At 40.3% G+C, this 23,946-nt stretch overlaps 1 long non-coding RNA gene across 1 annotated transcript in view; it reads left to right on the top strand.

The window, feature by feature from the left end:
* The first annotated feature begins 2,262 nt into the window (after positions 1-2,262).
* LOC125963810 (uncharacterized) overlaps positions 2,263-23,946 on the top strand; it is a 48,019-nt gene continuing 26,335 nt past the window's right edge. Inside the window, exon 1 of the long non-coding RNA XR_007476221.1 lies at positions 2,263-12,656. This is a non-coding gene — a long non-coding RNA (uncharacterized LOC125963810). The remainder of the gene's footprint in view (positions 12,657-23,946) is intronic.

The following is a 23,946-nucleotide window of genomic DNA, read 5'->3' as shown; positions in this document are numbered from 1 at the left end:
GACAAAGATTCCCCTATCATTTCTTCTATAAAACCTTACACTGGTGGTCCTAAGTAGCATGGAGGCATATGGATTGGCAAGGAGGAAACAAAACGGTCAATATTTGCAGTTGATATGATTGTTTACATAGACAACCCAAAATAACCTAAAATTAACAAAATGTCCTATGTAAGACAAAAATGAGTTGCATTCCTATATATCAATACCACTAGCAGCAAACAACTGGAAATACAATTAAAGAGAAGAAACTATTTATAGAAATATTAGAGAATATCAAGTGTCTAGGAGTAAATCTAACATAAGATATCCAAGAACTATCTGGTAGAAAGTTTAAAACTTTGTTGAAAAAATATCATTCATAACAATTATGCCACACTAATGTAAGTTGTTAATAACTGGGAAACTGTGGGGTGGGGGATGAGGGCTACCTGGGAACTCTGTACTTTCCAGTCAATTTTTCTATAAGCCTAAAACTACTAAAAAGAAGTCTGTTAATTTTAGAAATGCACTTTTAAAGAATATATAGGGATGCCTAAAACTATGTAAAAACAAAGTGAAAAAATAATATTATAGCTGCTTATCAGAATTCTTAACAAATAGATGACTTATTTTAATACTTTATATATCTTTCTTTTCTTTTTATAAATTTATTTATTTGTTTATTTATTTTTGGCTGTGTTGGGTCTTTGTTGCTGTGTGCAGGCTTTCTCTAGTTGCAGTGAGAGGGGGCTACTCTTTGTTGTGGTGCATGGGCTTCTCATTGTCATGGCTTCTCTTGTTGTGGAGCACGGGCTCTAGGCACATAGGCTTCAGTAGGTGTGGCATGTGGGCTCAGTAGTTGTGGCTTGCAGGCTCTAGAGCTCAGGCTCAGTAGTTGTGGTGCATGGGCTTAGTTTCTCCGCGGTGTGTGGGATCTTCCCAGGCGAGGGCTTGAACCTGTGTCCCTTCTTGCATTGGCAGGCAGATTCTTAACCACTGCTTCACTAGGGAAGCCCTGTATATCTTTCTTATTGATTTAATATTTATCAATTAATGGAATATAAAAATAGAACTGAATAATTTTGATGAGCAAAAGAATATGTTGGGCAGGTCTTGCCTGGAGCAGGAAGTTGTAATTAACCCCTTTGAGATTCTTTCACTTTTCTAGTCCAAGAAATCACAGCAGAGATCACTCTTTTTATTAAAGGTAACTATTTTTTTAAAAAAACTTACGGGACTTCCCTGGTGGTGCAGTGGATAAGACTCCGTGCTCCCAATGCAGGGGGCCCAGGTTCAATCCCTGGTCAAGGAACCAGATCCCACATGCATGCCACAACTGAGAGTTTGCATGCCACAGCTAAAGAGCCCATGTGCTGCAGCTAAGGAGCCCTGGAGCCACAACTAAGACCCAGTGCAACCAAATAAAGAAAAAAAAAAGATTAGAAAAACTTTTTTTTTTTTTTTTTGCTGTACGTGGGCCTCTCACTGTTGTGTCCTCTCTCGTTGTGGAGCACAGGCTCCGGATGCGCAGGCTCAGCTGCCATGGCTCACGGGCCTATCCGCTCCGTGGCATGTGGGATCTTCCCGGACCGGGGCACGAACCCGTGTCCCCTGCATCGGCAGGCGGACTCCAACCACTGCGCCACCAGGGAAGCCGTAGAAAAACTTCAAAAAATTTTTTTTAAAACTTTCATGTTTCCCCCATTTAGGAAATTCCCATGAACTTGATAAATGGCTAAGAAGTTAACATTTCCCCCCAACCCAAATAGGTTAATTTCCTTTCTCTTTCAAGGTACCATTCTCTTTTAAGAGATTCTCATACTTTTTCTATTTGTATTTAACCTACTTTTTAGTAGAATAGAATATGCAATTCTATATTGTGATAGAAGAGAAAAAAGAAAAAAACGTCTAGGAGATAATACATGAATAGCAGAGTGACTCATGGAATTGACATTGACCACCGAATTTCATGTGTGTGCAATTATTATTCATAATGAGATAAACATAGTTAATAATAAAAACTGTTCAGATTAATGGAAAATTAACCAGAAAGTAATCAGCCTCCACAATACTGATGATTTATTATTAAAAGCAAACAGATAAGCTTGAAATAATCATGTAGGTACTGTAATTCCATTTCTGGTTTTCACATACTACACTTTATGAGCGAATGCTACATGGAGCTTATCAAGGAAGTTATCAAAACAAGAATATCTTGAAATTCAAAAGTTATGTATGATACACTGATGATATGTCCACATATATAAACTTTATTCTTTTAAAGCATCATCATTAATGCAGTTTGTCTTTCTGCTCTACTTTTTATCATCTTCTAAATAAATCCAAACTCCTTAACATGTTATAGTCTCTTTCTGCAGGTCCAGAATCATTTCCTCTCCCTGCCCACAAGATCCTTCCCTGACCGGCACTCATTCTCTAGTTCCCTAAGAGCATCACACTCTCACCTCTCCCTGATTTTGTACATGCTGTTCTTCTATGCCAAAAAATCTCATCCTTCCTTTCATTCTTGGATAATTCCTCTCAAGCATCTGCTCTTTTTGGAATCCTTTCTGGATCTTCACAGGCTGAGTCAAATGTTCTCCACTAGAACTCTCTCTATGATAATACTTAGTAAACTGTGCCCAACTTCCTCTTTATACCAGAGTAATGGTGGAGCCTGAAGCTGTGGTGGCAGCTTCTTGATTCTGTAGCTTCCTGACTAGAGCTAGAGCTGGAACAGGAGGTGGGCAGAGTGTGCATGTGGCTGCAGGGTAAGGGTCAAAGAATGAAACCCTGATCCTACAACCAGGCTGATCTGAGAACAAGATAAGACCAAGAGTCATATTCTAGATGAAAGGTCAGAAACAGAGAAGAGATAAGAAGTCGTTTGTGGGTACAAGAGGCAGACCCTCAGAAGACTTCAGAGGCAGAGGGATGTCAGAGGTAACATAAGGTGGAAAAAGTGATTGGAATCCAGAAAGCTGTATTGCTGGTTTTACTTGTCTTTCACCATTCTTCACCCCCATCCACAGCTTAAACACAGACTTCCATTACTGAATCTCCACTGCCTACAATGGGGCCTGCCACACAGTAGGTAGGAAACAATATCTGTTGAATTGAGCCCTATTAACCATCATTTAAAGAACATTCTTTAAAACCTCTCACAAAGGATACTTTTCTAGGAAACCCTCCCTAATCCCCACGGAAAAGAATTCTGTTCTTACAAATACTTGTGGTATGCTTTTTGGTATCTCTCATTCTCTTTCAGTGTTCTGCCTTGTGTTATGCGTGTTTGGATGTCTCCTATGTTTTTCTGTGTATCCACTCTAGGGGCAAGATCACTGTCTGAATCATCTTTGAAGATCCTAGTAGAAGTGTCACACATTTTGTGTGAGTCCTTAGTGACTGCTGTGCATTGCTCCTATTTTCTATAGTTCTGATTTGCTTTAGTCCTCATTCTCACATAATGGAGATAATGACATAGAAAGAAAAAAAACAAGCTTTTGTAGAATCCAAAAGTCTACTCCAATGTCTTCAAAGAACAAGCAAAGGAAATAAATATATAATCTTTTACTAAAGTTACTTTAAAAATCAGAGAGTATTCTTCTGTGCAAGATAGGTTTTTGTTTTAACCTAGCTATCATGATTGTCCGGTATTGCTTTACTTTGACTATGTAGCTCTGATGTGTGGTATGTTTTCGAATTTAAAATTAGAAACCCACGTACCACTTACACCCTGCTCCTCTGATTCAAGTGTGACTCATTGTAACTAAGAACTGATGGTAAAATAACAACAACAACAAAACCCCAAATCATCTGGGTTTGGTATGTGCCAGAGGGTAATGTGTGCGCATGTATGTTCTCATACATCTGTAATTATATACTGATCACCTATTTATGTTTATTTTAGAATTAACGAAGAGTAAAGGAGAATTGATTGAAATATTTATTTAGATGGAGTTCTAGTACTGAGCTAACACTATAGTCATTAGCTACATATTGCTATTGAGCACTTGAAACATGGTATACTGAATTGAAATGTGCTATTAGTTTCACATTTTTACTTTTTTTCATGTGACTACTAGAAAATTTTAAAGTACAAGTGTGGCATGCCTTATATTTCTGTAGGATAGCATTGGTTTGGTATATGCTATAATTTGGCTACTTTTACCATAGAAACATTGCAAAGGTGTTGTGAAAAAAATTCCACTCTAGTAATGGAGATAAACTATTGATAGTCTACTGTGCTGCAGGCGCTGAGATTTTACATGAACTATTTCATTTAATTCTCCCCAAATCTTATTAGATAGTTGTTTTCCCTATTTTAAGATAAGTAGTCTGGGGTTCAAAAAGGTTAAGAAAATTTCCTACAAGTCCATGATCAGACAGCTAGCAATCTGCAAAACATACTCATATCCACTTGTCACTAGAGATCATTCTCTTTTTGCTGAAGAACACTTTCTTTCCTCTGTCTTTCCTTTGCCTTATGCTACCTGAAATTTTTATTGTTTTTATATTTATTTATTTATTTGATTGTGTTGGGTCTTAGTTGTGGCAGGCAGCCTCCTTAGTTGTGGCATGCGAACTCTTAGTTGCGGCATGCGTATGGGATCTAGTTCCCAGACCAGGGATCGAACCCGGGCCCCCTGCATTTGGAGCACGGAGTCTTAACCATAGTGTCACCAGGGAAGACCCTGAAATTCTAATAACACCCACGATCGTGAAGTCTCACTAGCCTGTTACTTCAAAATAGGGTCATATTTCCTTTTTTACCCAAATGAAAATAACGTAAGTCCCTCACAAGCCAAATTATCAGGAATTCCAGTCTTTTCCCATGATTCCCCTCCTCATATAATCATAAATGACCCAGGCTTATTTACTAATGCCTGAGAATTGATCCATTTGTCTGTGGATTGACAATAGAGCGACAGCTCATACACTCTTGAGGCTAGAGGCCTGTCTAGAGAAGGGTTAATTCAGTGACAGGGTTGTGTTAGTTTCCTATTACCTTGTAACAACTTACCATTGGTGGCTTAAAACAACACCCGTTAACAAATACCATATGCTAACACATATATATGGAATCTAAATAAAAAGGTTCTGAAGAACCTAGGGGCAGGACAGGAATAAAGATGCAGACGTAGAGAATGGACTTGAGGACACGGGGAGGGGGAAGGGTAAGCTGGGACAAAGTGAGAGAGTGGCATGGACATATATACACTACCAAACGTAAAATAGATAGCTAGTGGGAAGCAGCCGCATAGCACAGGGAGATCAGCTTGGTGCTTTGTGACCACCTAGAGGGGTGGGATAGGGAGGGTGGGAGGGAGGGAGACACAAGAGGGAGGAGATATGGGGATATATGTATATGTATAGCTGATTCACTTTGTTGTACAGGAGCAACTAACACACCCTTGTGAAGCAATTATACTCCAGTAAAGATGTTAAAACGACAACAACAACAACACCCATTTATTAGCTCATATTATCTGTAGGTCAGAAGTCCAGCATGGCTTTGCTGAATTCTCTGCTCACATTATCACATGGCTGAAATCAAGATGCCTGCAAGTTTGAGTTCTCATCTTGATACCTTGGCGGGGGGGAGGGAAATCTGTTTCAAAGCACATTTTTGTTGTTGGCAGAATTCAGTTCCTTATGGGTATAGGACTTAGGTTTCTGCTTCCTTGCTGGCTGTCAGCCAGAGGCTACTCTCTGCTTCTAGAAGCTGGATGTGTTCCTTGTCACGTGCCCCATTTCCCATCTTCATGCCAGCAATGGCAAATTGAATCTGTTTCGTGCTTTGAATCTGGCTTCTCTTTCTGCCCCCATTTATAGAAAACTCTCTGCTTTTTAAGGGCTCAGGGGCACCCAGATAATCTTATTTTAAGGTCAACTATGACATAACATAATTGTTCCAGGGTTTAGGGAATGGGATACTGGGGGGAGTGGGTGGTGCATTTTCAGTTCTCTGCCTGCTACAGTCCTGGGGATTATACAGGGCATGTATAGCACCACAGAGACAGTGGCAGAAAGCAAGCTGTCAGAGTCTTCCCAGCTGCTTAGCTTAGCTAGTCATAGGGACAAAAGGAAGAGCTGAATCATGATTAGACAGTAACACTTACTGGAGGAGAAGTAGAGGATGGATGTGAAGGTTCCTGACTTGTTACCTTCCCTTCAACTTTACCCCCCAGTTTTAATCATCATATACTTTCTTTCTGAAAGCCACATGTAGATCTCTCTGCTAGGAGGAGGTATAACATATCTGTCCCACCTGTTTTAAAGGAAGCAATGTCCAGGCACTTTGAGGTATGTTGGAGCCTCCATGTCCTGTATTGCTGGAGCCCTGATAAACCATAGAGATGGGAGTCCCCATGAATGGCTTCCTAACAGGCCACTGGGGCCAGTTCTGCTGGTTCCTCTGGGCCAAGGAGCTTCCTCAGTGTGCAGGAGGAGCACCCTCCCCTGCCTGTAGCAGACTTCACTCCCTCTAGGTTACCTGCCTTTTGAACCCTTTCTTTCCCCACACTTGCATGCCAATCTCCCAATACTCAGCTCAAAATCCATTGTGGCTCTTGCTCTCCCTGGGAACACACCTTTCATGTGCCAATTACTGAACCTTTGCTCACCAAGCTTTGTGTTCCCTAAAGTGCCAAATCCCCTTTCTCTTTATTGCCTCTGTTGTTTACTTGAGAGATTTCTTTTAGCTGAATCATATTTTTAACCTTAACAAACGTATAAAGGAAACTTCTATCACTATCATATGTGGAAAATCTGAATTACCTGCCATATATAGGTGTTAACTCTAAAAGAAAAAGAAAAAAAACAAAAAGGAAAGAAAAATTCTTAGTCACTTGTGGTCTCTAACCTGACATAGCAGAGTGATTCTCAAAAGGCTCCTTTCTTCCTCTCTGACTGTCCCCAGGGGCATTTTTATTACAATTCCTAACTCTTTTTCTGTTTGTTTTTGTTGTGTTGTGTTTTGAGCTAAGGGGCTACAATGCAGTTATATTACAGGCCACGTGTTGAAGCTTGGCGAGCGGCATGTACCCCAAACTACTTTGCCTCTTCCTTCCCATCCCCACCCCTCTTCAGTGTGCTACCTAAAGTCATCCCCCATACCACCAGAGATGTGCAATCCACAGTTCAGAAAACACAGACCCCACTTTCTTCTTCCCAGAGACCCACCTCAAATTCCTCTCCCTCTAAGAAACCAATACAGTGATCAGTGATCCCCTCAACTGCATTCATAAGGCTACTGTGTCTAATTATTCAAATGTTGCTGTGTGACATTTCATTAAGGACAAAGACCATGCTTTATACTAAGTTTTCCCACAGCATTTGGTATGCTACCTGGCAAACAGCAGGCATTCAGTGAATATTTGTGGTTTGATGAGCAGCAAGGGTCAGCTCTGGGTAAGAGTGTAAAGCAGAGTTTGACTTAGGTTCCTCTCCTACCTTGGGCTGCTTCAGTCACAGAAGGGCCATGGACTGTGGTTCTCCTCTGAGGCATTTTCTCCTTTCTCAATAAGTTCCCTGTGTGTCCTGATTTTTCTGTCTCCCCAAATCACACTTTGTGTGCTGTGTCTGATTATCTCGTTGACTAATTAGCTAAGACATTTGGTGTTTGCCACTAGATCTTGCATTGCTTAATTCTGTCTTGTAAATATTTTTTGTATCCTCTATCACACTGAAGACCACATATACATAGTAGATGCTCAATAGATATTTGTTGTATAAATAAATGAATGCATGTTTTATTGTTTGTGTCTTGGAGTGTCCCTGATATATCTTCAGGAAAAAATACGAAGTCCTCAAACTAATTCATATAACATTGGTCAAGGGGATTTACTAAGTTTTTTAACAAGTATGGAAAAGCTTTGTAGTTTTGACTCAGAACAATAAAAATGAAATCTTCCCTCTGCCTTTCCTCCCTCTTTTGGCCACTAGGCCAATTTAGATGTTCCTTTCAAGTAGCAATTTAAGTCTCTTTAGCTTTACACGAAGCTTATATTTCCTTCTCTGTACCCCCAAGCAATTTACACATACTTATTATCCAAACCTGGACATACTGAGAACGAAAGTGGGCACAAATAACTATTAAGCCAGGACAAGAAGTGTCCCTGACAAACAAGGAAGTACAGTCATACTACTTTGAGAGCAGTTATTTGCTAACTGTATGTCGCTTTTCATTTAACTGTAAAGCCATTCTAGGTCTGGGCCTTATTTCTCTTAGCTTCCTTTGTTACCTAGAACTGTGCCTGGCACATAGTGGTGGTAGAAGAAATGTTAGTGCTGTTTTAAAAATGTTCATTTAATTGCATATAATACTACCTTGATGTAGAATTCAAACAATCCCATTTGGGGCCTATTATGAGCCATTTTCTCAGTATTACAAATATAGGGCAATGAGCTTAATTATATGCTTGTGTAATGATAATAGCTAGCATTTACCAGCACTGAGCATGTGCCAGGCCCAGGGCTAAGAACTCTGCTTGAGTTCTCTCACTGATTTCTTCCAACAACTCTTGGAGATAAGTACTGCTATGGTCCCATTAAATGAGAAGAAAAGACAGGTTTAGAAGATTAATAACCTTGGTCAGGATCACCCAGCTAATTCTGTGTCAGAGTTTGAACTCCAGGCTCTGACCCTATACACCATCTCCCCTATATGTGATAAGTAGCTGGTACTGAATTTTGGAAAGTAGTTAAAAAAATAATAGTATACTTTTAGGAAAAATCCATTTGCTGTAAACATTTTAAAGGAAAACTTAACTAAGTAAGAGATTGCATAATCAGGCAAGTGTGATAGCTGTGTGAGCTCGTGAGTAGTGATAGCAGTTGCTTAGACCAACACATTGTTTGCTGTTGTCCTTGATGTTGGTTAATGTTTCCATTTGTTAAGTTACAAATATGCCATGTTAGTTTTGTTGAGATCATTCTCTTGTTGGTGGGCTAGTAAGGTGCAAGACATTTTATTTTGTACTGTAACAGTTGCATTTAACTTTAGCAGTATGTGGTTGAATTATGAACGGTGACTATTTTCTACTCTGTCCTTTTGAGAGAAGTTTTTACTTGGTAACAATTTTAAGGACAGTACAGACACATCATAATATTGAGTCCAGAAAAATTATTATGTGGTATTATTACAATTATTGTAATTATTAATTACAAACCATATTTTTTAATCCTTTTTGTTGTTGTTAAATTTATTTATTTTTGGCTGTGTTGGGTCTTTGTTACTGCGCACGGGCTTTCTCTAGTTGTGGCAAGCAGGGGCTACTACTCTTTGTTGTGGTGCGCAGGCTTCTCAATGTGGTGGCTCCTCTTGTTGCAGAGCATGGGCTCTAGGCGCGTGGGCTTCAGTAGTTGTGGGATATGGGCTCAGTAGTTGTGGCTCACAGGCTCTAGAGTGCAGGCTCAGTAGTTGTGGCACATGGGCTTAGTTACTCTGCGGCATGTGGGATCTTCTTGGACCAGGGTTTGAACCCATGTCCGCTGCATTGGCAGGTGGATTCTTAAACACTGTGCCACCAGGGAAATCCCCCAAACCATATTTTTACATTACTGAAATATAAAGTCAATAGCTTTTAAAAATAAAAGCAGGCTATTGAATTTTATATAAAAATAATTATATATAAAATTAAATAAAAGCAGTCTATTGAATTTTATATAAAAATAATCCAGATTGTAAGGGATCATCTGTAACCTTAAATAGTTTTAAATCAGAAAGGATAAATTAAGTATGTAAAGAGACTATGCTATAAGTATTATACTGAACAAATAACTATATGCACAGACTTTCATACAAAACGTATCCTTTGATTGAATGGAATTGTCTTCTTAATTGACTTTTTTTTTCTACTGGCAAGAGGTATGTAGGAATAGCTATAGCAACTGAAATTAGATATTATTAAGGTATTCAATCATATGTGATATGTTATAAACAAAATATGAAAAATCTGGAAATAAATGTTTACGTAATGAATACTAACTTTTATGAATAAATGATAGGAAATGTTATTACTTAAGGCATTCACACAAGATGACTACATTTGTAATTCAAAGGAAGGATTACAAATATATATAACAAGTTCAGAAATTTTCTGGGTTTTTTTTGTCATAGGACTTAAAAAATATTTTTTTTTCTTTTTATTGAAGTAGAGTTGATTTACAATGCTGTGCCAGTCTTGGCTGTGCAACAAAGTGACTCAGTTATAGACATAGAGACATTCTTTTTTTAATATTCTTCCATTATGGTTTATCACAGCATACAGACATTTTTAGCATTAAAATGCCTTTGAGTTTTACACCAGAAAGTTTTCTCTAATTTATCATGTTTGTCTTCTTCAGTGAAATAGAATACCATGATAGCAATGGTTAGAAAAACTGCATTGAATGTCAAGTTATCACTGTACTCAGAGTAACCAGAAAATCAAAATGCTTATGTTATGATGTAGATAGGGATCTTATGGTTAACTGATAGAAATTGGAACCAAGAGGAAGTTTAAAATAAAAAATTGGTCATTTTTTGTTGCTTTGCACTTTTTATTACCTAGGAGACTTAAAATTGTTTTCATTTACTCTAGGCACTTGGGATACATCAGCTGAACAAAACACAAAATCCCATCTTCTACTGGGGAAGACAGACATTAAAACATAAATATACAACAGATAAATTGTAAAGATTTTTGCAAGGTTTTAAGTGTCATGGGAAGAAAAGAAGAAGCAAGTTAGGAAGGACTGAGAGTTGGGTTTGGGGTGGTTACAGTTTTAAATAGCGTGGTCAGGCTGAGTATCATTGTTAAGGTAAGATTGGATCAAGGAGTTAAAAGAGGTGAAGGTGGACACCAGGGAAGAATGTTACCGGCAGAGAAAAAACTCTCACAAAGTCCCTGTCTGGAATATACAAGCAACTGGAGTCAGGGAGTAAAGCAAAAGGCAAATCCAAGGGCTTTGTAGAAACCGTGAAGACCTTTTTTTTTTTTTTTTTAACATCTTTACTGGAGTATAATTGCTTTACAAGGGTGTGTTAGTTGCTGCTGTACAACAAAGTGAATCAGCTATACATATACATATATCCCCATATCCCCTCCCTCTTGCGTCTCCCTATCCCACCCTTCTAGGTGGTCACAAAGCACCGAGCTGATCTCCCTGTGCTATGCGGCTGCTTCCCACTAGCTATCTATTTTACATTTGGTAGTGTATATATGTTAATGCCACTCTCTCACTTTGTCCCAGCTTACCCTTCCCCCTCCCCGTGTCCTCAAGTCCATTCTCTATGTCTGCATCTTTATTCCTGTCCTGCCCCTACGTTCCTCAGAACCATTTTTTTTTTTTTTTAGATTCCATATATATGTGTTAGCGTAAGGTATTTGTTTTTCTCTTTCTGACTTACTTCATTCCGTATGACAGACTCTAAGGACCTTAGCTTTTACAGTTTAGGAAATGGGGAGGCAATGGAAGATTTTGACCAGATGAGACAGGAGCTGACTTTTTTTGTAGGAGGATATTCTGATTGTTGTTTTGATAATAGACTGCGTTAATGGTGGGCAGGTAGACCATTTAGTAGGCCACCGAAGTATACTCGAGGCCAGAGCAGATGAAAAGTGATTCAGGGGAGAAGTGGTCTGATTCTGGTTTATTTTGAGGGCGCAACCAACAGACATGCTTGACAGAATGGAGGTGAAGAGGAGAGAATGAGAGGAGCCAAGGATGACTCCAAGTTTTTGACCTGAGTAACTAACTAGAAGGACTGTGGCATGGTTTTGAGTTGCTTTTTGAGCAGGGGAGACCTAACTCTAAATTTAGCGGGAAAAGAAAACTAATGTTGCACTCATATAATCAATCAAGACGGGGAAGACGTACTATATTATATTCCAAGTATGGTAGGCATTTTGGTGGAGGGTCTACTGCTAGATAAGCGCACTCTTAAGTGTTTATGATTTCTGGGATATATAAAATATACAGGTAAGGGCTCAGAGATCCAGTAGACGAGTAATTTCACACATTTCAAATGCCACGTGGGTGTTCTCGGCCTTAAGCCAGGTAATGACGGATTCAACAATTCTGACGTTTCCATTTAAAAAACGGGGGAGGGTGGTTTGGTGATTTCAGGGCATCTATCTCTCAACTACTACTGAGAGACAGCTGGTCCTAAGGCTCAGCCACGACCCTAGCCCGCCTGGGAGCGTTCCCACTTCCAGCGCAGGCGCCGTCTGGGGAGGGGGCGCGAGGTCTTGCTGCCGGCTGCCGGGCTGAGAGTGGGGAGGGGCTCCCGAACGTTCCCACCCAGCCCCGATCGCCATCTTCCGGCGCGTTCTTTCCCGCGCGGACTCCAACCCCAGCTCTCTGCCCTCTTCTCGCCGGGGAAGGGGTTTCTAGCCCGCGGAGCTCGCGGGCAGTGCGCGTCGCTGAGATGCGGAACAGAGTCCACCCCCAAGGCAGGGTACGGGGCGGGGCCGGCGTGGCGGCAGCTGTGCGGCGGCGCGGCCCTCCCGCTGCTCCCGGAGCGCGCGCCGCCTCTTGCCCCGCCTGCGCGCGAGCCAGGGCGTGGAGGGAGGGGCCAGGAAGCGGCGAGCGCGCTGGGGAGCGCAGCTGCGGGCGTGGGGGGACAGCAGCCGCGGAGCCGGCCCCGAGAGCGGCCGCGGCAGGAGCGAGCGGCGGAGACAAAGGCTACAGTGAGTGCATCTCCCGCCGGGGTCGCGCTCTGGGCCTCCCACCTTGCTCTCGGGGCCCCTTGGGCGGGGGCCCGAAGCCCCTAACCCCCGCCACCTAGGGCTTCAGGGCGAGTGCGGCCCTGCCCTGCCCGCTGCGCGCTGCGGGCTGTGGGCTGAGCCTGCGGCTCCATTTTCAGGTCTGGGCGAGGTCCTCATGCGGACCCTGCCTTTCGTTTTCCTTCCATTCCTTCTGGGAAATGGTTACATACTCTGTTCCGGATTCAAGACAGGCGGGCGGCTGAGAGAGCCAACCGCCCCCCCGTTGTAAAATGGAAATGAAGAGCCCCCTCCCCCCCAACTTTGCAGGTCTGAAAGTCGGGAGGGTGGCGCGAGGGGCAGGCGGAGAGGGCCCGGGTCCTCCAGGTGAGTTTCGGAGGGGCGGGGACCGCCGGCTCGGGAGCCGGACTCTTGCCTGGGGCGTCCGGCGCGTTCCGCACGCGGGTCTCGCCGCGGTACTTTGGGCCCCGGAGAGAAAGCCCTGACCACCTCGGAGGAGGAACTCGTCCTACTCTTACAGGTTGTTTTACCCAGCGCTTGCTGCTTTAGTTGTGATTTTTGGTAACGGGTGTGGTAGTTAGCGGCTCGGTGATGCCGCATTAATAGGTGAAGAGGAGCCTCGATGGGCTGACTTAATGTGTACATGAAACAACACTGAGATTCCTCTTTAGCTGCTCTTATTTTGAGTGATAAGCTTTTGAAGGGGAATTTGATGCTAATGTTCAGTTTACAAAATTAACGTTTTGTTAAAGGGCCTGACGTATAGTAAGTAGATGCTCAATAAAATACTTGAATGAAAAAATGAATCTTGAAACGTCAGAGAAAGCTGATCTCATATCTAGTACAATTTAGGCACATACTCTCTTGATTCAAGTTAAAGGAAAAAATTGGCAAACACGTTATTTTGGCTTATATGCTTGTTTTTTGTTTTCACGCAACATACACATACTGTTGAAAAATCAGTTATTTTCAATATTAGGAGCATAGAAAATGCATTTGAAATTAATCATTTTGAGGAAAGTTGGTAGACATTTTGATGTTTCCTAAAAATCAACCATATTGATCTAATTTTCTTTTGAAAGAATGGAGAAGATAAAGAAGAGGTGCTTCTATTCTGTTTGGTTGAGACCCTGCTTTCCATTTCATTATGAATAAAGAAGTGTATGTGCTTTTGAGGGACTCTGGCATGGTCTTGAGTTGCTTTTTGAGCAAGGGGGAACTTTAAGGGAAAAAGGAAAGCTAATGTTGCAGTAATATAATTAAACCTCACCACTTACTCAGCAGATATTCATTAAGCACCTATTATATGCTGGCACCTGTGCTGGCTGCTGATTTCCTAGGGGCAAACAAAACCCACAATTATCTTTTTCTTAGCCTGAGCGTGAAGTTCGTTGCTCATTATGGATGTTGCAAGGACAGACTGTCTTATACCCCTAGTGCCTATTTAAAATTGGGAAAGATGGCAGGTGAACAGCAGGAAGTGTAGATCCATAACAGTCTATTTAAAGGTTAATAAGTAACTTTATAGGGCTAAGATCATTGGGTTACGTTTTCATATTGTCAGTTTAATAAAATCTGTTTTTTTAAATGAAGAGAGGAAGAAGTTTAACAAACTAGTATTTTTATTCTCTCTCCCGTATTAGATGTTTTTGGTACAGTGTATTTATTGAAAAGTAATGTTCTGTTTTCTGTAAATAATCTTTGCTGTACAACATGTTCTGTTGTTAAAAATCTCCTAAGAGAAACAGTGGATTCCTTTTCTATAAGAAGTGTTTTTAAATAAAGCACCTTTTCAGAAATTTAGTTTGACCTTTTATTCATCATTTACAAATGGAGTATTGACTTGATAGTACTGAGAAGTGAAGAACTGTTAGTAGTGATTTGTAGTTCTATATCTGAATTTTACCTCTAGTATTAAAACTGGTAAAACTGTTTTAGTAAACAGTAAAAGAGGATGATTTGTAGTATTGCACTTATTAATTCTGAACATAAGGTTGTGTTGTCTGTTTTTATCTTATTTACATATGATAAAAAGTACTTATTTGAATTCTTCAGAAGTCCAAATTAATGCGCTCCAAAGTCAGTCTTGATCATTACAGAAAAATGTATTGATTAATAATTTTTTTACAGATAACTTTTGAATATATAAATTTATTTATTTATTTTTGGCTGCGTTGGGTCTTTGTTGCTGCTCACGGGCTTTCTCTAGTTGTGGCAAGTGGGGGCTACTCTTCATTGCAGTGCGCGGGCTTCTCGTTGTCATGGCTTCTCTTGTTGCGGAGCACAGGCTCTAGGCACGTGGGCTTCAGTAGTTGTGGCACGCGGCCTCAGTAGTTGTGGCGCACAGGGTTAGTTGCTCCACGGCATGTGGGATCTTCCCAGACCAGGGCTTGAACCTGTGTCCCCTGCATTGGCAGGTGGATTCCTAACCACTGCGTCACCAGGGAAGCCCCTAACTTTTGAATTTAGGTGGACACTTTTGACCTGTTAACTGCTTATGCATTGTTGAAGATGATATGTGCATTCAAATAGAACTTTAAGATTTTTAGGGCTTCCTGGGTGGTGCAGTGGTTAAGAGTCTGCCTGCCGATTCAGGGCACATGGGTTTGAGCCATGGTCCGGGAAGATCCCACATGCTGCGGAGCAACTAAGCCTGTGCGCCACAACTACTGAGCCTGCACTCTAGAGCCCGGGAGCCACAACTACTGAGCCCACATACCACAGCTACTGAAGCCTGCGCCCTAGAGACCGGGCTCCGCAGCAAAAGAAGCCGCTGCAATGAGAAGCCCACACACCACAACGAAGAGTAGCCCCCCGCTCCTCGAAACTAGAGAAAGCCTGCGTGCAGCAACGAAGACCCAATACAGCCAAAGATAAATAAAATAAAAATAAACTGCAAAATGTCATTAAAAAAAAAGATTTTTACACTTACTAATAGTTTTTTATGGTTCCTATGAATAAGGAAAGTAATCCCTTAAATCTTAGTGGTAGAGAGTTGTGATAGTTTTTCTTTAAATATATATTTCTTGTAGGAAGAGTGACTTGATAGCGTACACCTGTGTGTTCCTTGTAGTCTGTTGTTGATGAGAAACCTAATAACAAATGTAATAGTGATGATTAGAACAGTGTAAGCCTTACGTTGAATAAAAAGTGCTTGGCATATTTTATTTGGGTAAGAATTTCATCAGGGTTTTTGACAGTCAGCAGCGTCAACACATGTTAAAGTAATTTTTCCGAGAAATTAGAACCTGTAATGACTTCTTTATTTATTTTTTTGACTTCTTTATTTTTTGTACTTTAAAAAAAATACCGTGTTTTCAAGGCATTATTCCTACCTTGGAGTAGTTCATAATGTTTTAAGGCTGAATAAATTCGAGGATCATTCCATTTTATAATTGTTGGAATATTCAAAGTGTGTTTATGCTTTCTTCATCAGGGTATGTGTGTTTATTGTTGGGGCTGGTTGTCTTTTTTTGTTGTAATATCCTTTAGAATAATTTAGAAAGCGTGACCTTTATCAGATGTAATTAATAAAGTGATTAAGAATGATACTGGTCTGACATATTGTAGCTGTGCCCATATTGTCTGTATAGATTGTGAAAGACTATTAATTAACAGTTGTAAAATGCTTTAAACTGACTTCTCACATTTATTCAGTAAGATAGGTTTCTATTATGTTTTTATGTCCCAGTTATCTCTCTTTATCATGAAAGTGTTTAGATTTCTCATCTGCTTTAGGATGAGTCTGGGTTATTTTGTTAAGGCTTCCTAAGACTTTTCTCTCAGTTGCAGATGCATATTAGTTTTCATCTGTTTCAGTGTTCTTAATCTCAGTTCTCATGAAAGTAATATTTTAACATTTATTGAATGTTAAATGTTAATAAATAAAGTTTTAGATCTGTCTTAGAGGGACACATGTACTTACCCTTAATAGTTAGGTGAGGGCATTTATTCTGATTTTTTTTCATACTACCTGGAAAAACTTGGAATTTAGCTTATTAATTATTAACTTTATGCATTCTGCCTCAGTTCAAAGCTTAAGTATACTTGAACCTTTCTATAATACTAACAAATAATGAACAGAGGAAGACTTAGCTGAAACTGCTCTGGGACCCCATCCAAAGGGAGTTTTTGAACTGAAAGCCAAAAAATTTGGTAATGAGTTGTCTTTATCATGACACCATTAAATACCTGCAAACCTATTTTAGTCAAAATGGATTATAGTAAAACAAACTCCCTCTTTTTCCTAGAAAGCATTAGATAACTCCATGTTAAATTTAGGTGTGTTTGAAAATGACTGAATGATGAGCACTATTTCCATTTTGTAGCTTACTCACTTAGAAATTCATGGTAAGACTTTTTTTTAGTCTATTATAATTTATTAACAAATAAGTATTGATTTTAAATGTGTTTAAGCTTGTAATTCACAAAGTTAGAAAAATATGCAAACAATTCCAAGAAAAGGAGAAAACTAAGATTTCTTATTAAATCTTTAGGATTGAATTTTTGTAAGCATCTCGTACTAAACCAAAATCATTTTGTTTCATTCGACTTAATCTACTTTCACTTTTTTGCTCAATAAAGCAAAAATGATTTTTTTGTATATTCAGCATTGTGTATATTTAGCACCTAATAGATAGTGGGAGCCCATGGATATTTGTGGAACTGAAATGGATGGGATTTGATAAGGGTTTAAGCAGAAAACAGCTTTCTTTCTCTCAGTGTACCTTCAAAGCCTCCCTGTACATTGTCTTTCCCTGACTTTCCAGCTCTTAGGAAGACCAGATAACTTTTCTAGTTAATTTTAGGGGTAAAAAGTCTTATGCTCATTTGTCAGTAATAGGCTTATTTTAGTCATTAGAAGGTGCAGTTCAGAATAATAATGTGTTCAAACTCTTACACAATATAGAACTTTTTTTTTGGTAGTTCAGAACTGCTTCAGAGCAAGAAGCCTGCTTTGGAGGAAGAGTCCTGAGAGGCTTCTCTTTTTTACTTTGCCAGCTCCTCTTTAGTATGCTGTCAGATTCACCTGTCCACGGTCCAGTTCAGTGGGGAAAGAGGATTGGGGGAAAAGGTATGGTTTTAATGTGGCTCCTCCTATTGTGATCTGGCAGCTGTGCCTTCTGAGTTGGACAGGTTGTTTAAAGCTGACTCTGGAGGAGTGCTGGAAATGGTTTTCTTGGGGATTCCATGTCTGGGAACCTCCAGCTATAATTCCTGTGATATAATTCTTCTTCTCCAGTCCTTTAGGCTTCTAGTTGCACTCATTTGCAGGCTCACTGTGCCTGGGAGAGGTTTTGCTTTACTCTTTAAGGTAGTTCTGTTACATTTAAACCAGACCTGCCTGTACTTTATTAAGATTATTTCACAGAACACAGTTTCAAGCGTTCCATCGGGGTTTCAGTTTCCTATCTTTCCAGTTCCTAATGTCAAGCACCCCCACTTGAACTCTACTTCTGTGTCTGGGACCTGTTGTACAGTCCGTTGCTGCTACTCCCTTTTTTAGCATCCCAACCCCTCCTTCCTCCATTTCCTCACTTAATTATTTATCCTGCTTTGAATCCATAGTCCACTGTTAAAATTTCTTCCTTTTATAAAGCCTCAGTTCTCTTTTAGCACCTCTCCCTTCATGTACTTACTTGGTAACCACCAACCCCCCGAATCCAGTTCTCCATCTAGTCCAGCCGATACCTGGCAGTTGAGCGTGAATTGAGGAAGACATACCTGTGCTGACCTGTTCTCCTTTCGTGTTGGCCAAGGAGTGTCCTTCGTGCTGTCCACAGTCCTTTAATCATAGTATCAATCAGTCCCTGGTTGAATCACTCTGCCAGTCCCCTGACAATTTTACACCTCTCCTCAAACCTCTAGTGCCTCTTTTCTTCATTTTCTGCTGATGACCTTGTTTCCTGTATATTAAAAATGAAAGCAATCAGGAGAAAACTTTTGTATGTCTCCTCGCATCTGTACGCAGACTCTCTGCACATGCAGACTCTACTGTGCTGTGACCATCACCTCTCTCACCCCTGGTTCTGTCCCCCTCCTGTCAGGGACTTTGCTTTGCCTCAGGATTTATCCCATTCTCCTGCCTGCCAATGAGCTGTCTCATCAGTGTTTCCCATTTGTATTGGATTATTCCTATCAGCATATAGATATGCTGAAATATCTCCCATCTTTATTTTTTAAAATATTTATTTATTTATTGGCTGCATCAGGTCTTAGTTGTGGCATGCGGGATCTTTTGTTGTGGCGCATGGGCTCATCGTGACATGTGGGCTTCTCTCTAGTTGTGGCGTGCGGGTTTTCTCTTCTTTAGTCGTGATGTGCAGGTTCCAGGGTGTGGGCTCTAGTGGGTGTAGTTTGTGGCAAGAGGGCTCTAGTTGAGGCGCATGAGCTCAGTAGTTGTGGTGCGTGGGCTTAGTTGCCCCCTGGCAGGTGGGATCTTAGTTCCCTGACCAGGGGTTGAACCTGCATCCCCTGCATTGGAAGGTGGGTTCTTTACCATTGCACCATCAGGGAAGTCCCTCCCATCTTTCAAAACAAGCAAACCTATCCCAATAGCACATCTTTCTTCAGCTACTGTTCTTCAAGAGTTGTTATTTGTGGTCACCAGTACTCCCTCTCTGTCTTGGATCCACTGCAGTTGTTTTTTTTTCTCCTCCATGCTACATTAACAGCTCTTGTGAGATTGCTTACTAGTGACCTCCTTGGTGACAAATTCCCCAGCCAGTTCTCAATCCTAATCTCACTGGATGTAGCAGCAGAAGCATTTGAAGTGGTTGGTAATTTTCTTTTCTTTGAAACCTTTCTTTCCTTTGTTTCTGGGGCACTTCTGCTTATTTTCAGTTTCTTTTGCTGGTTCCTTTTTGTTGTCCCAACTTCTGAAAAATAAGACAGTGTCCTGAGCTCTATGTTTAGACCTCTTCTGTATTTATACATAGTCTCCTGTGAGCTCATCCTATCCTCTAGCTAGAATTATCATATATTTCAAACTAAAAATGTTATCTCTCTCCTGGATCTCTTTCCTAACCTTCAGACTTATATACCCAGCTGCCTAGTCAACATTTTCAATTAGACATCCCAAATTTAACCTGTCAGCACTGAACTCCTCATCCTCCTTCCTCCTTCCCCCACCCCAGGGATTGTTCCTATTCCAGTTTGCCTCATTTTATTAAATGTCAACTCCATCTTTATTTCTCTGACTGTAACCTTATAGACACTCTTGATTCCTGTTTCTCACACATTCACATGTAATTCAAAAAAATGTATCATGAAAGTATGTCTTTTATTTACCTTAAAATCTACTTTAAGAATAAATATGACCACAGCCTGCTGTCTTCAACGCCCCCCACCCCCCCCACCCCGCTGTGCAGCCATCCTCTCTTGCCTGTTGTTATTTTAGTCATCTCCTTTCTGGTCTCCGTCTTGCTTCTGCTCTTCTCTGTTCTCAACACAGCAACCAGGACAGTCGTTTTGAAATGAAAGTCTGATTATTTTACTCCTATGTTCAAAACTCTTTGGTGGTTTTTCGTATCATTTCGAGTAAATGCCAGAATATAACAGTGCCTACCAGGAGGCCCTCCATCATCTGTGTGGCTGGCCTCTCTGATTACATGTCCTACTCGTTTCTCCTTGGCTTATCCCATACCAGGCATGTACCTTGGACCTGCTGGGTGCAGTCTTGCTTTAATGTCCTTAGGGAAAGAGCTTTGTTGTTTTCACTTCAAAATCCCCAGTATTCTGCACATGGTGGTTGCTCACATTTGCCAAATGAATGTCTGCTTGTTATTCATGTCTTTGATAACAGCTTATGTGTATGTTTTTCTAACTAAAAGTATTTCAGTTAAAAGTATTTCACCTAAAACCATATAGTCCCATAAGAAGTAAAAACAAATTTAGATACAAGAGAAAATGGTAAGTTTGAGATCAATTTTTGTGTATAGAAAGTGAGAATACACAGAAAAATGGTAAAGGACAGTGGAGGTGAGAAAGGAATGAAGAGAGGTAAGGTAAATGGAATAAAGAAAAGGAAAGCCTGATTTGGAAGTAGGGTGCCACTTAAAAAAAATTTTTTTTTTTGGCTTGCCCCACATTTCTCTTTAGGCTTTGTTTCTTGAATTCTAAGTCTTGTTGATTTACATGGGTGTAGACACTACAAGTTGGACTGCACTTACATTTTTTTTTATCAGGGGTATGGGTTCAAATGAGATTCAAAACCAAAACTTAATTGCTTTTCAATTGCCAAACTCCTTTCATTAAAGAAAAGCAGTTGGGCTTCCCTGGTGGCGCAGTGGTTGAGAGTCCGCCTGCCGATGCAGGGGACACGGGTTCGTGCCCTGGTCCGGGAAGATCCCGCATGCCGTGGAGCGGCTGGGCCTGTGAGCCATGGCCGCTGAGCCTGCGCGTCCAGAGCCTGTGCTCCGCAACGGGAGAGGCTACAACAGTGAGAGGCCTGCGTACTGCAAAAAAAAAAAAAAAAAGAAAAGCAGTTGCCATTACCAAGAAAGTAGTTTACCTGGTGATATTCTTAGCATTTCTTGTTTTTTTGTAGAACGCTCAAACAGAAATCTCATAGTTTGAGGGAGGGATGTTCGGGGTACAAAAATTTGTTACTGTACCTTGTCCTTTCAGTACTGCACTGCCTGTTTATTCCCCCCTCAAAAGAGAGGGGGGCCTATATCAGCACAATTATTGTACTTCTGTGGTAAAGTAGCAGCTAGCTACATTAATGTATACAAGTCTATTGAGTAATATTTATTGTATGCATATTTGTGCTCTTAAATGAAAAAAATGGAATATATTTAAACTTAAGCTTAACTGGTATTTAGGTAGGAAATGCAAGTGCAAGAGAAATTAATAATATGTAGACTTTAAGTATTTCATTCTGCTGAGACAAGATTTTTTAATTCTTTTTTTTTCTGAGTTATAGGTCTCATTTCGTGTTGGTTGAAAGATATCCTTTAAATAAATTATTGAAATAGGTGGCTTAGAAGTTCCTGAATGAATAATTTTTTATGTGCAAGCATAAATTATTCTCCGTAAACCAGTCTAAACATTTCCCTGTTTTTTTTAAATGACATTTAAATTTTTTTTTCTTTTTTTTTTTTTTGGGCTGCATCAGGTCTTAGTTGCAGCATGCAGGATCTTTCATTGTGGCTTGGGATCGTCATTGTGGCAAGCAGGCTTCTCTCTAGTTGTGGCATGTCGATTTTTCTCTCTGTAGCTGTGGCGCAGGCTCCAGAGTGTGTGTGCTCGTGTAGGCATGCTGGCTCTCCCGTTGAGGTGTGCAAGCTCAGTAGTTGTGGCACGTGGGCTTAGTTGTCCCATGGCGTGTGGGATCTTAGTTCCCCAACCAGGGATCGAACCCGCATCCCCTGCGTTGGAAGGCGGATTCTTCACCACTGGACCACCAGGGAAGTCCCTTCCCTGTTTTTGTATAATATGTAGTAATTTATATCTTGATCGTCTTGTCTGATGGACTTTTATGTGGCCATAATGTGGACTTAATTTTCACAATCACAGAGGTGTGGACATGTATGTATTTGTATGTATCTTCACAGTTTTTATAATATGCAAATATAAGTTAATGTATATGCTTGTTACTATAACTCCTAAACAATAACATCTATAAATCACACTTGATATTTTATTTTTCTTTCACGTTAAAATATGAAATTAAAATATAGTTTTTAATATGAAAACTTACGGCTATTATTTTTTATTTATTTTTTTTTTTTGCGGTACGCGGGCCTCTCCCTGTTGTGGCCTCTCCCGTTGTGGAGCACAGGCTCCAGACGTGCAGGCTCAGCGGCCATGGCTCACGGGCCCAGCCGCTCCACGGCATGCGGGATCCTCCTGGACCAGGGCATTAACCCGTGTCCCCTGCATCGGCAGGCGGACTCTCAACCACTGCGCCACCAGGGAAGCCCCTATTATAGCTTTTTAAAAGTTTACTTGCATACTGTGTAGTGTCGTTTCAGATGACATGCAAGCAAATGCTTTCCTACAGTATTGAATTTATCGTTCTACACTTTGTGGACTAATTAGGTCATCTTCATTAGAATTTGATATTGACCTACCTGAATTCATATGTTAGCATTTCACGTATGAAATAACCATCTTGGATTAATAAGATAATATTTCTGAACTGATGTGTGGTCCTGCCACTACACTTATTTCAGCTATATTCATAGTTTGAGGCCTATCATACTTACACTTCCTTAATTTCATAATGTTCTACATAGATTGTGAAGTAACCAGAGTGATTATATTGAGAAAAGTTAATAAAATTAATAGGCTTTGACTTAAGTCTCATAAAGGGTCATTAAAATAATGCTTTAACATTCATTTAACATTTATCAGACTACTATATGAAATTGTTTCCAATCCACTCAGGGTAAAATACAAACTAAATCCACTCAGTAAAATACAAACTATACTCATCCAGAAAATACAGTCTCACACTCTGTGTATACGATATGGCCCTGACAGCCTCTCAGGAGTATTTCATCTTTGCTCACTAAGTTCTAGCCACATTATCATTCATTTTCTCAAACATACCATGCTTGTTCTTGCCCTATTAAGGCTTTTACACTCGTCATTTCCTCTGTCTGAAAGAGTCTTCCCCAGATCTTAGGAAGGTTGGCCTCTTATCTTTCAGATCTCAGCTTAAATATCGACTCATTTCTTTACCACTCAGTTTAAAATAGCCCCCGCCCCCCACTGCTGTTTTGCTTTCTTAACAGCGTAAGTAGGAAACTGGATAATTCGGGCGAAAGCTTGTTATAGAAAGGATGAGATCAGACTATTAGGTGGAACCAGTGGTGTGTTGGAGCTGGTGAATTGATTGTGTGCATCTCTCCAGCTCCACATTCAGTTGATGGCATGTTGACAGCTTGAAACTGGCTACAATGGGACTGTTTACAACATGGGAATTGGCAAAAGCTACAAACCAGGGCCTTTTTCCCAGAGAGGTGGTGGTTAAATATTGATCACCAGACCACAGAGTGGGACCATATAAAATTGCTGCTTTTACAGATTAAAAAATGCTTGAATATTGGCAATTTCTTATGGTTTAACTTAGTGGAGTTACTTATTTCGGTTTAAAGATAATTTCTTCGTAGGAGTCAATAAAATTACCTCAGTGCTTTACCTAATTTTTCTAGATTGATTTAATATGTAAAGATTGTCTGTTTATATGTTTGTATATTAATTGCTTAGCGATATACCGAATTTTTAACTAGTTCATTTCAAAGCA

This window comes from Orcinus orca, chromosome 3 (assembly GCF_937001465.1).
Source record: "Orcinus orca chromosome 3, mOrcOrc1.1, whole genome shotgun sequence".
NCBI lineage: Eukaryota > Metazoa > Chordata > Mammalia > Artiodactyla > Delphinidae > Orcinus > Orcinus orca.
This window is presented reverse-complemented; position numbering and strand designations above follow the sequence as displayed.